Raw genomic sequence first — 12,829 nt, 5'->3', positions numbered from 1 at the left:
AGAATATTCAGAAGCCCCACTCAGAATTCTCTCAGGAATAAAAAGGAGGGGGTACCAAAAATACAAGGCCTTAGACTTCCAGTAGCCAATGTGACAAGTTCTTATATGAAAATATCAGGCTTTTGGTATGTCCATACTATGGGAAATTGTAAGTTCAATTTATATGTGGTGATCTTGGGTAATTAATTTGATACACTGGGAGTTTAAAAATATAAATTGCAGTACATATAATGATCCCATTTCTTTAAGTAACAGGAACTATGTATATATTTGTACAAAAATAGCAAGGTATGGAAGGAACCATTTCAAAGTTAACATTGATTACCTAAGAGAGAGTAATAGTTTAACAAATATTTTCAAAATAATAGTATATTACATACAAATTAAAATGAAATTTGAAAAAAGCACCTGGTGCTGGAGAAGTCTGAAAACCTTGTAGACAAGGAAGGTGTACTTCCTTCTGTATCTTCCTGTTTAGTCTAAAGGGGAGTTTACATTTAAGTGGCTGCGGAATGTCCCCAAAGTGTCCCAGGTTGGAAAATCTTCCTACAAGACGAGACATCAACCACAGTCAACCACACCAAGTCAGGATGTGATTTTCAGCTGTTAAACTGCAGGGGACATTCAGTGGTTTCCCAAATGTGGTCTGTGAAGGACTAGAGAGTCTGGGAAAGGGGAGTTATGAGGCTAACAGGTGAAATTCTGGGACCCCACTGCCACTGTCTGTTTTGCAATTGGGATTTTCATTAAACTTAGGATTCAGCAGCAACAAAAACAAAAGAAGTTGAAAATTTCTGATACAATTGAAAGGGACTTTGGAGTCAAAGAAAATTTACTTAATCTCCCTGAGTCTTAGTTTCTTCATCTGTGTAATGCAGATAAACCACAACCTACAAGGGCTGTTGTGAGGATAAGATGAAATAATGCAGTTAAGCACTTAGCACTTAATAAATGGTCACTTAAAAGACAAAAGGGTCACCTAACTTGGGGTGAATAACGGGCTTGAAACATTTTACACTATAGCATTGTCTTCAACTTTGCCTGTCACTTTCAGACATAATGCATTTCAATGACCTGGGGTGAACTGTCAACATCGTGCACTCTGAGCACCTATTCATTCTGGGTGCTACTTTTCTGTTTGAAAAAGTCACCTCATTTTGTGAGGTGAGGAACCTAAATTCTTATCAGGCTGGAGGGAAAGAAGGGTGATAGAGACCTATGAAGCTCATGTTTAGTAAGCATCACAGTGGAGAAGACTGCTTCTTGCATTCTAGGACAGGAAAAAATGTGAGGCCTTTACTGAACCAGGCCGACCCAGGTAGTCTGTCTTGATCAAAATGGGATAATAAATACAAAATGGGATAATAAATACAAAGAAACATTGTGCCTCAGAACCCAAATTCTGAAACTAGACTCCCTGGATTCAAATCATGCATTGGTCACTTACTAGCTATGTGACCCTGGTGAAGTTGCTTGACATCTCTATGCCTTAGTTTCCTCATCTATAAAATAATAACTATTGCATATGGTTATTGAGAGGATCAGATTAGTTAATGTATGTAAGGCACTTAGAATAGAATAAGAGCTGTATAAGGGTGCTATATAAGAGTTAGCACATATGCTACATTCTACATATACCTAGGCATATATAACTAATCAACGACAGCATTTTTTTCCAATGAATCTGTTTTAGGTGTCTATATCCTTTGCAAAAAAGACACTCGGTGTAGCTGTTAACTGATTAGCTCACCAAATGAAAACTGTTTTCACCTCATAAAGTCAACTGGAATATTTTATTATAAGCAGTGGAGAATGTCAGTTTACCCATACCAGCTTTCTATACCAAACACTCCACAAGAGTAAAATGTATCCTGATTAGAGGCAAATGATGCCATGTAAGGGAGATTTGGCACCCAGGCCTGGTGGCCTGTTGTGTGGACACAGATGTTTTCAGCTGCTGGAGACAGTCTGTTCACATCCTGAGACAAGCAGCCATGAAAACTCATTTTTGCCTGTCCTCATTCGTCATTTGCTATAGAATAAGAGCAGTTACTAAGCCACAGACCACAAAGAAAAAAGTTAGTCTCATAAAATACAGCATGATCCTGCTTGAAAAAGCATGCACACTTCAAAGTCACCCATGGACAGAGACACATAGGTAAGCCACTTGAGGACATTTATTTCAACTAGGAGCATTTACCCTGAGAACCCAGCCCTTGGTTAAAGAAAGAGACAGAGAGAGTGAGAGAGGGAATTTTGTTCAACATAAATATTTTAAAAATTATAGGCTACAGAAGGTAGAAAATGAAGCTTCCCTACAATCCTCACATTTATTTGTAAATACTATATATAGCCAACAGACTGTCGTAATAAAGTACTCTTATCTCTTGACTTGGGCTACTTCAGAGGGAAACTAATTGTCCTAAGAAATTAGATATTTTTCCCCAGTTTTACTGAGAAATAATTGACATACATCACTGAATAAGTTTAAAGCAGAGATGTTCTTAAAATAGCTTCTTCAGAGCTATACATCACTATTCTTTGCATTGTTCAGGGTACTAGCATTGTTTCTCATTCTTTTTAACTGTAGGGAAAACCAAAAGTTACATAAATAAAGGAAAAAGGATTTTATGTCTCAGCTGGAAGTTAGTGATATTTACTTAATTATAATATAAACTGAATATTGTGATAAACAAAAATTATGAGGTAACTACATTTGGAGGATGAGATTAGATGAAGGGAGGACAGAGAAGGATGAAAGTAAAAACAACTAAATACATAATTCCTCATCTACAATAGAAAATAGATTTAAATCTAAAACTAAAAAATCAACAAAGAACATAAGCATGTTATTTAAAAATAAGGTAAAATATACAAAAATAAGGTGTTAAATGAATTGAAGATGGTTGCACCTGAGGAGCAGAAACAGCTGTTTTTGGATGCTTCTTTGTTGTTTGTTAGTAACCTGTGATATAAAACATATGTGTGTTTTGCACCAGTATCAGCATATCAATAGTGATGCTATGGGCTAGAAATGCCTCGAGGCATTCACCCAGGCCCACAGTGAGTCCCACACACAGACATTTCCCCTTTCAGAACCACTGCTGTGGCTGGATCAGCCCTTGTGGTTCTTATTATGATTGCAAGATGCCTTCAGCAATAAACATCAGGAAACTTTGAAAAAAACAACAAGGTTTATTACTCACAGGTCCTACAGAGTACACAGCACACCTGGGGCTACACAGTGAAGTCACTGATAGAGAAATTTCTCTATTATTTTTGTCAATTTTCTCTAAGTTTGAAATTATTTCAAAATAAAAAGTTTGAAAACAAAAATGCCTTGCAAAAATGTTAAAAGAAGTTCTTTAGAAGATTTGGTGGCTGACGAGAAACTGCTTCCTGGTTCAGAGCCGGCTGTCTTCTCACTTCCACATGGTAAAAGAGGCAAGGGAGCTCTCTGGGCTCTCTTTTATAAGGGAACTAGTCCTATTCATGAGGTCTCCACCTTCATGGCATTATCATCACACAAAAGTGCCATCTCCAAATACCATAAGGTTTCAACATATGAATTTGGAGGGACACAAATATTAAATCTACAGCAAAATGGTGTAGTGTTATTTGAAAATGGACTAAGATTAGTTGTCAACGTACACTGCAAACTCTGGGGAAAACACTAAAAAATGTTGAAAAAAAAAGTATAACTGATATGCTAAGAAAGGAGAGAAAATGAAATCAAATAAAATGATCAATTAAAACTAAAAGGTAGAAAAAGAGTAGAAGACAAAAATAGGAACAAAGAACAAAGGCAACAAATAGAAAACAGCAACAAATATGGTAAATATTAATCCAAATATATCAATAATTACTTGGCGGCTCAATAGTTAAATGCACCAATTCAAAGACAAGTGATTGTCAGAGTGAAAACCCAACTATCTAAACTTACCTACAAGAAACCCACTTTAAATATAAAGACTCACATAGATTGAAAGTAAGTGGATGGAGAAAAATATATCATGCTAACACTAGTCAAAAGAAAGCAGGAGAAGTTATATTAGTTTGCAACAAAGCAGACTTCAAAGTAAGGGAAGTTAACAGGGATAAAGAAAGGTATTACATAATGATAAAAGGGTCAATACTCCAAAAAGACATAACAATTTTTAATGTGTATACACCTAACAACAGAGCATAAACTGGGTGAGACAAAAACTGATAGAACAGCAAGGAGAAATAGATGAAACCACTATCATAGTTGGAGACTTCAAACACTCTCTTAGAAATGAACATATACAGCAAGAAGAAATCAGTAAGGATAAACCTGAACTTAATTGTAATTTAAATATATATATATTTATATATATATCCCTGCAAACAAAAGTCCAGGACCAGATGGCTTCACTGGGGAATTCTACCAAACATACGAAGAAGAACTTATACCAATCCTTCTCAAACTCTTCCAAAAGACTGAATATGAGGGAACACTAACTAAGTCATTCTATGAAGCCAACGTTACCCTAATACCAAAACCAGACAAAGACATTACCAAAAAGGAAGATAACAGGCCAATATCTTTGATGAATATACATTCAAAAATCCTCAACAAAATATTAGCAAACTGAATCCAACAACACATAAAAAAGATCACATATCATGACCAAGTTAGATTCATCCTAGGGTCACAAGGATGGTTCAACATATACAAATCAATCAGTATGATACACCACATAAACAAAAGAAAAGACAAAAACCACATGGTCATCTCAACAGAGGCAGAAAAAGCATTTAACAAAATTCAACATCCATTCATGATAAAAACTCTTACCAAAGTGGGTATAGTGGGAACATATCTCAACATAGTAAAAACTATTTATGAAAAGCCCACAGCCAACCTAACACTCAATGGTGAAAAGCTGAAGGCCTTCCCACTTCTATTCAACATAGTATTGGAAGTCCTAGCCACAACAATCAGACAAGAAAAAGAAATAAAAGGTATCCAAATTGGAAGAGAAGAGGTAACATTATCATTATGTGCAAATGATATGATACTAATATATAGAAAACCCTAAAGACTCCACACAAAAACTACTAGAACTGATAAACGAATTCAGCAAGGTAGCAGGACACAAGATTAACATACAAAAATTGGTTGCATTTTTTTACACTAACAATGAAATATCAGAAAGAGGAAGTAAAAAAAAAAATCCATTTTTAAATGGTATCAAAAAATAAAATACTGGGCTACCCTGGTGGCGCAGTGGTTGAGAGTCCGCCTGCCGATGCAGGGGACACGGGTTCAGGCCCCGGTCCAGGAAGATCCCACATGCCGCAGAACGGCTGGGCCCGTGAGTCATGGCCGCTGAGCCTGCGCGTCTGGAGCCTGTGCTCCACAACGGGAGAGGCCACAACAGTGAGAGGCCCGCGTACCACAAAAAAAAATAATAATAAAATAAAATAAAATACTTTGGAATAAGCCTGATCAAGGAGGTGAAAGAACTATATGCTGAGAACTATAAAACATTGATGAAGGAAACTGAAGATGATTTAAGCAAATGGAAAGCCATCCCATGCTCTTGGAAGAATTAATATTGTTAAAATGGCCATACTACCCAAAGCAATATACAGATTTAATGTCATCCCTATCAAATTACCCATGACATTTTTCACAGAACTAGAACAAATAATCCTAAAATTTATATGGAACCATAAAAGAACCAGAATTGACAAAGCAATCCTAAGGAAAAAGAACAAAGCAAGAGGCATACCTTTCCCAGACTTCAGACAATACTACAATTAGCTACAGTAATCAAAACAGCATGGTATTGTCAGAAAAAAAGACATATGGATCAATGAAACAGAATAGAGAGCCCAGAAATAAACCCACACACCTACGGTCAATTAATCTTGACAATTAACAAAGGAGGCAAGAATATACAATGGAGAAAAGACAGTCTCTTCAGCAACTGGTGTTGAGAAAGCTGGACAGCCTCATGTAAATCAATGAAATTAGAACACTCCCTCACACCATATATAAAAATAAACTCAAAATGGTTTGAAGACTTAAATATAAGTCGTAACACCATAAAATTCCTATAAGAGAACACAGCAAAACATTCTCTGACATAAATCATACCAATGTTTTCTTAGATCAGTCTACCAAGGCAATAGAAACAAAAGCAAAAATAAACAAACGGGATCTAATAAAACATAAGCTTTTGCACAGCAAAGGAAACAGTAAACAAAATGGAAAGATGACCTATAGACTGGGAGAAAATATTTGCAAGTGATGCAAACAACAAGGGGTTAATCTCCAAAATATACAAACAGCTCATTCAACTCAATAACAACACCAAAATCCATTTAAAAAATGGGCAGAAGACCTAAATAGACATTTCTTCAAAGAAGACATACAGATGGCCAATAGGTACATGAAAAAATGTTCAACATCTCTAATTATTAGAGAAATGCAAATCAAAACAACAATGAGGTATCACCTAATACTGGTCAGAATGTCCATCAGTAAAAAGTCTGCAAATAATAAATGCTGCAGAGAGTGTGGAGAAAAGGGAACCCTCCTACACTGTTGGTGCGAATGTAAATTGGTGCAGCCACCATGGAGGCTCCCCAAAAATCTAAAAATAGAGTTGCTATGTGATCCAGAAATCCCATTCTGTGGCATATATCCAGACAAAGCTCTAATTCAAAAAAATACATGCACCCCAATGTTCATAGCAGCACTACTTACAAAAGCCAAGAGATGTGAACAACCTAAGTGTCCATCAACAGATGAATGGATAAAGAAGATGTGGTACATATACAATGGAAAATTACTCAGCCATAAAAAAGAATGAAATAATGCCATTTGCAGCTACATGGATGGACCTAGAGATTATCATACCAAGTGAAATAAGTCAGAAAAAGAAAGATAATAGCATATGATATCACATATATGGAATCTAAAATATGACACAAATGAACTTATCTATGAAACAGAAACAGACTCACAGACATAGAGAACAGACTTGGGGTTGCCCAGGAGGAGGGTGAGTAGCGGAGGGATGGATTGGGGGTTTGGGACTAGCAGATGCAAACCATTATATACAGAATGGATAAACAACAGGTCTATTGTACAGCACTGGGAACTATATTCAATATCCTGTAATAAACCATAATGGAAAAGAAAAAAATAAAATAATTAAGTAAATAAAATCATCTAAACCTCCCCCTCAGGAAACTAGAAAAAAAAAAAAAGAGCAAGTTAGATCAAAAGTAAGCAAAAAAAAAAGAAACAATAAGAATCAGCAAAATCCAATATTCATTGCAGCACTATTTACAATAGCCAGGACATGGAAGCAACCTAAGTGTCCATAGACAGATGAATGGATAAAGAAGATGTGGCGCATATATACAATGGAATATTACCCAGCCATAAAAAGAAACGAAATTGAGTTATTTGTAGTGAGGTGAATAGACCTAGAGTCTGTCATACAGAGTGAAGCAAGTAAGAAAGAGAAAAACAAATACTGTATGCTAATACATATATATGGAATCTAGAAAAAAAAAATGGTTCTGATGAACCTAGGGGCAGGACAGGAATAAAGACACAGACGTAGAGAATGGACTTGAGGACACGGGAGGGGGAAGGGTAAGCTGGGACAAAGTAAGAGAGTAGCACTGACATATATACACTACCAAATGTAAAATAGATAGCTAGTGGGAAGCAGCTGCATGGCACAGGGAGATCAGCTCAGTGCTTTGCAACTACCTAGAGGGGTGGAATAAGGAGGGTGGGAGGGAGACGTAAGAGGGAGGGGATATGGGGATATACCTATGTATATAGCTGATTCACTTTGTTATAGAGCAGAAACTAACACAACACTGTAAAGCAATTATACTCCAATAAAGATATTAAAAAAAAAGAATTAGAGAAATCAATGAAATTGAAAACAGTAAATCAATAGAGAAAAATCAACAAAACCAAAAGCTAGTTCTTTGAAAAGATCAAAAAATTCATATGACTCTAGCCAGGCTAACTAAGAAAAAAAGAGAGAAGTTACAAATTACTAATATCAGAAATGATAGAGAGGACATCACTACAGATCCCATGGACATGAAAAGGATAATAAAGGAATACTTTGAACAACTCTACGCCCACAAATTTCATAACCTAGAAGAAATGGACCAATTTCTGTAACACATAATCTGCCAAAACTCACACAAAAAGAAACAGACAATGTTTAGGCCTATATCTATTAAAGAAATTGAATCAATAATGGATAACCTTGCAAAACAGAAAGCACCAGGCCCAGATGCGTTCACTGCTGAATTCTATCAAACTTTTAAGGAAGAAATTATACCAATTCTCTACAATCTCCTTCAGAAGACAGAAGCAGAGGGAATACTTCCTAACTCATTCTCTTAGGTCAGCATTACCATAACACCAAACCCAGTTGACAACATTACAAGGAAAGAAACTACAGACCAATATCTCTCATTAACACAGATGCAAAAATCCTCAACAAAATATTAGCTAATTGAATTAAAAAGAATTATACACCATGACCAAGTGAGATTCAACACTCAAAATTTAATTAATGTAATTCATCACATCAACAGGATAAAGAGAAAATCACATGATCATACCAATAGATTCAGAGAAAGTATTTGACAAAATCCAACACCCACTGATGATAAAAACTCTCAATAAACTCGCAGTAGAGGAGATCTTCCTTAACTTGATAAAGAATATCTATAAAAAACCTACAGGGACTTCCCTGGTGGTCCAGTGGTTAAGACTCCGCACTCCCAATGCAAGGGGTGTAGGTTCGATCCCTGGTTAGGGAACTAAGATCCCACATGCCGCATGGCATGGCCAAAAAAAGAAAAAAAAATTAAGAAAAAAACCTACAGCTAACATCATACTTAATGGTGAGAAACTAGAAGCATTTCCACTAATATCAGAAACAAGGCAAGTATGCCCCCTCCCATAATGCCTTTTCAACATCATACTGGAAGTACTAGTTACTGCAATAAAACAAGAAAAGGAAAGAACACATGTACAGGTTTGGAAGGAAGACATAACTGTCTTTGGTCACAGATTATTCTATCACCTATGTAGGAAACCAAACAACAACAACAAAAAACCTTCCTGGAACTAATAAGTGATTATAGCAAGGTTGCAGGATATATGGTTTATATACAAAAGTCAATTGCTTTCCTATATACCAGCACTGAACAAGTGCAATTTGAAATTTAAAATACAATGCAATTTACAGTAGCATCCCCGAAATGAAATACTTAGGTGTAAATCTAACGAAATATGTACAAGATCTATATGAGGAATACAACAAATCTATGATGAAAGAAATCAAAGAAGAACTAGATAAATGGAGAGATATTCTGTGATCATGGATAGGAAGGCTCAATATTGTCAAGATGTCAGTTTTTCCTAACTTTGATCTACAGATTCAATGCAATCCCAACTGAAATCCCAGCAAGTTATTTTATGGCTATCAACAAGCTGATTCTAAAGTGTATACTGAGAGGCAAAAGACCCAGAATAGCCAGTGCAATATTGAAGGAGAACAAAGTTGGAGGACCGATACTACTAAGGGTATTGGGTCATATAAATCTACTGTAATCAAGACAGTGTAGTATTGGTGAAAGAACAGACAAATAGATCAATGGGAAAGAATAGAGAGCCCAGAAATAGACACACAGAAATACAGTCAATTAATCATTGACAAAGGAGCAAAGGCAATAGAATGAAGCAAAGATAGTTTTTTCAACAAATGGTGATAAAAAAAACTGGTTATCCACATGCAAAAAAATGACTCTATACACAGCCTTTACAGCCTTCACAAAAATTAACTCAAAATGGATCACAAACCTAAAAATAAAACTATAAAACTCCTAGAAGGTAACACAGGAGAAAACTAAGATTACCTTGGGTATGACAATGGCTTTTTAGATACAACACCAAGACACAATCCATGAAACAAATAATTGATAAGCTGGACTTCTTTAAAATGAAAAACTTTTGCTCTTCAGAAAGACATCTCAAGATAATGAGAGACAAGCCACAGACTGGCAGAAGGTTGCAAAAGAAACAATGATAAAAGACTGTTATCTAAAATACAAAGAATTCTTAAAACTCAACCATAAGAAAACAAACAACACGATTAAAAAACCAAGGCAAAGAGTTCAATCCATATCTCACCAAAGGAGACAGACATACAGATGGCAAATAAACATATGAAAAGATGTCCTACATCATGTATCATCAGGGAAATGCAAATTAAAACAAGATGCAACTACACAGCTATTATAATTTCTAGACTAAAATCCAGAACAATGATAACATCAAATGCTGGTGAGGATGTGGAACAGGAATACTAATTCATTGCTAGTAGGAATGAAAAGTGGTACAGCCACTTTGGAAGACAGTTTAGAAGTTTCTTACAAAACTAAAATATACCCTTACCATAAGATCCAGCAATTGCTTTCCTTGGTATTTACTGAAAGGAGCTGAAAATATGTCCACAGAAAATCCTGCAAGTGGACATTTATAGCAGTTTTACTCATAATTGCCAAAACTTGGAAGCAACTCAGATGTCCTTCAATAGGTAAATGGATAAATAAACTGTAATATATCCAGACCATGGAACATTATTCAGTGCTAAAAGAAGTGAGCTATCAAGCCATGAAAAGGTATGGAGGAAACTTAAATGCATATTACTAAGTGAAAGAAGCTAATCTTTAAAGGCTACATTCTATATGATTCCAACTATTCAACATTCTGGAAAATTCAAAACGATGAAGAAAGTAAAAAGATCAGTGGTTGCTGGGGTGGGGTGAGGGTGGTGGATAGGAGGAGCACAGAGGATTTTTAGGGCAGTGAAAATACTATAATGATAGATATATGTCATTATACATTTGTCCAAACCCATAGAATATACAACATCACGAGTGAATCCTAAGGTGAACTATGGACTTTGCATGATTATGATGAGTCAAGTAGGTTCATCCTTATTAAAAATGTACCTTTCTGGTGAGTGATGTTGATAATGGGGGAAGCTATGCATGTTTGAGAGGAGGGAGTATATGGGAACTCTCAGTACCTTCCACTAAGTTTTCCTGTGAACCTATAACCGCTCTAAAACATTCTTTTCTTTTTAAGTCGATATAATCCCTGATACTAACAGAATAAAGGATAAACACCACAACCTCCACCCCCCACCAAAAAAAAAAAACCCACAATGACAGCAAATTACAGGAACTTCTGAAAGTTTAACAGCAAAAGCAAGTCTAATTGGAAGACTGGACTCTGGAACCAACCGCTCAAGCGTTGTAATATATAACCCTAAAGGAAGGATTTCCAGGAACGAAGGGAAAAGTTGACTTTTCTCTGAACAGCTTTTATACAGCTTGCAGGTAGACAAACTTACAGAAACCTGATATATCCATTAATGTTGAAGAAAAGAGCTTTCCATTTAGAAACTGACCTAAGTTTGTGGAGTAGTTCTCAGTTTGTTACATATCCTTGCTGAATATCACCATCTTCTCATCTGCATAAAGTGTATCATACCAACCTCAGAGGTCTTTTTTTTTTTTAGTTATTTCTGAGACATACATTTTAAAGTAATAACAAGAATTATGACATAACATTATACAAGAACATATAAGATTTTTATAAACTTCTAAAAATTTCAGGTCTTTTTTTTTTGCGGTACGCGGGCCTCTCACTGTTGTGGCCTCTCCCGTTGCGGAGCACAGGCTCCGGACGCGCAGGCTCAGCGGCCATGGCTCACGGGCCCAGCCGTGCCACGGCATGTGGGATTTTCCCGGACCGGGACACGAACCCGTGTCCCCTACATCAGCAGGCGGACTCTCAACCACTGCGCCACCAGGGAAGCCCTCGGAGGTCTTTTGTGTGTGTGTGTGTGTGGTATGCGGGCCTCTCACTGCTGTGGCCTCTCCCATTGCGGAGCACAGGTTCCGGACGCGCAGGCTCATTGGCCATGGCTCACGGGCCCAGCCGCTCCGCGGCATGAGGGATCTTCCCGGACCGGGGCCCGAACCCGCGTCCCCTACATCGGCAGGCAGACTCCCAACCACTGCGCCACCAGGGAAGCCCGTCGGAGGTCTTTTTTGATCAATACATTATCGCACGTGTGTGAGAACTCTCAAATGTGTTATTCTACAGATGGCATTATAATTAATAGAAATTTACCAAAATAAATAATGGAGTCAATTTTCTTAAAGCTCCGTATCCATTCATTACAGATATGAAAAACTGGAGTAAGTACAAAGGTGTTAACCGGCGGTTAAGTCAGGTACTGACTTTTTTCCCCTATGCTGCTCCGTCAAGTTTAAGCATTTGGAATTCAAAAAATTGTTTTAAACCCTTTACAGAATTGGAAGAAGTAGCTTTTCAGACCGTGAAGTGAGTAACTGACTAGTTGTGAATATCTCATATCTTAGGCTACCTTTTTTATCCGTCTTGCGCGGGTCTTCCAAGAGCCGAACTGCCAACGCTCCCAACCAAGTTCTAGGCCGCCGAAGCACTTCCGGTCCTCGGCCCGGAGGCGAGCGGATAAGGAGCCTGCCACGCATGCGCGCCCAGGCGCAGCTTCTGCGGAACGCCCCGCCTCCTTACGTCCCCTCCAACCTCGCTAGAACGGCAACCGGCGGGAGTTTTTCAAAATGGGAGCGCGGAGGCGCCGCCCAGGCCTCGGAAGGTGCCCGGGAGACCTTTCGGTGGCTGTAGTGTCGTCGCCGGGAGCGGCGGCCTAGAGAGCCGAGCCTGATGGACACCAAGACACGCTGCCTACTT

The sequence above is a fragment of the Leucopleurus acutus genome, assembly GCF_964270905.1.
Source record: "Leucopleurus acutus genome assembly, chromosome: 4".
NCBI classification, from domain to species: domain Eukaryota; kingdom Metazoa; phylum Chordata; class Mammalia; order Artiodactyla; family Delphinidae; genus Leucopleurus; species Leucopleurus acutus.
Note: the sequence above shows the minus strand (reverse complement) of the source record.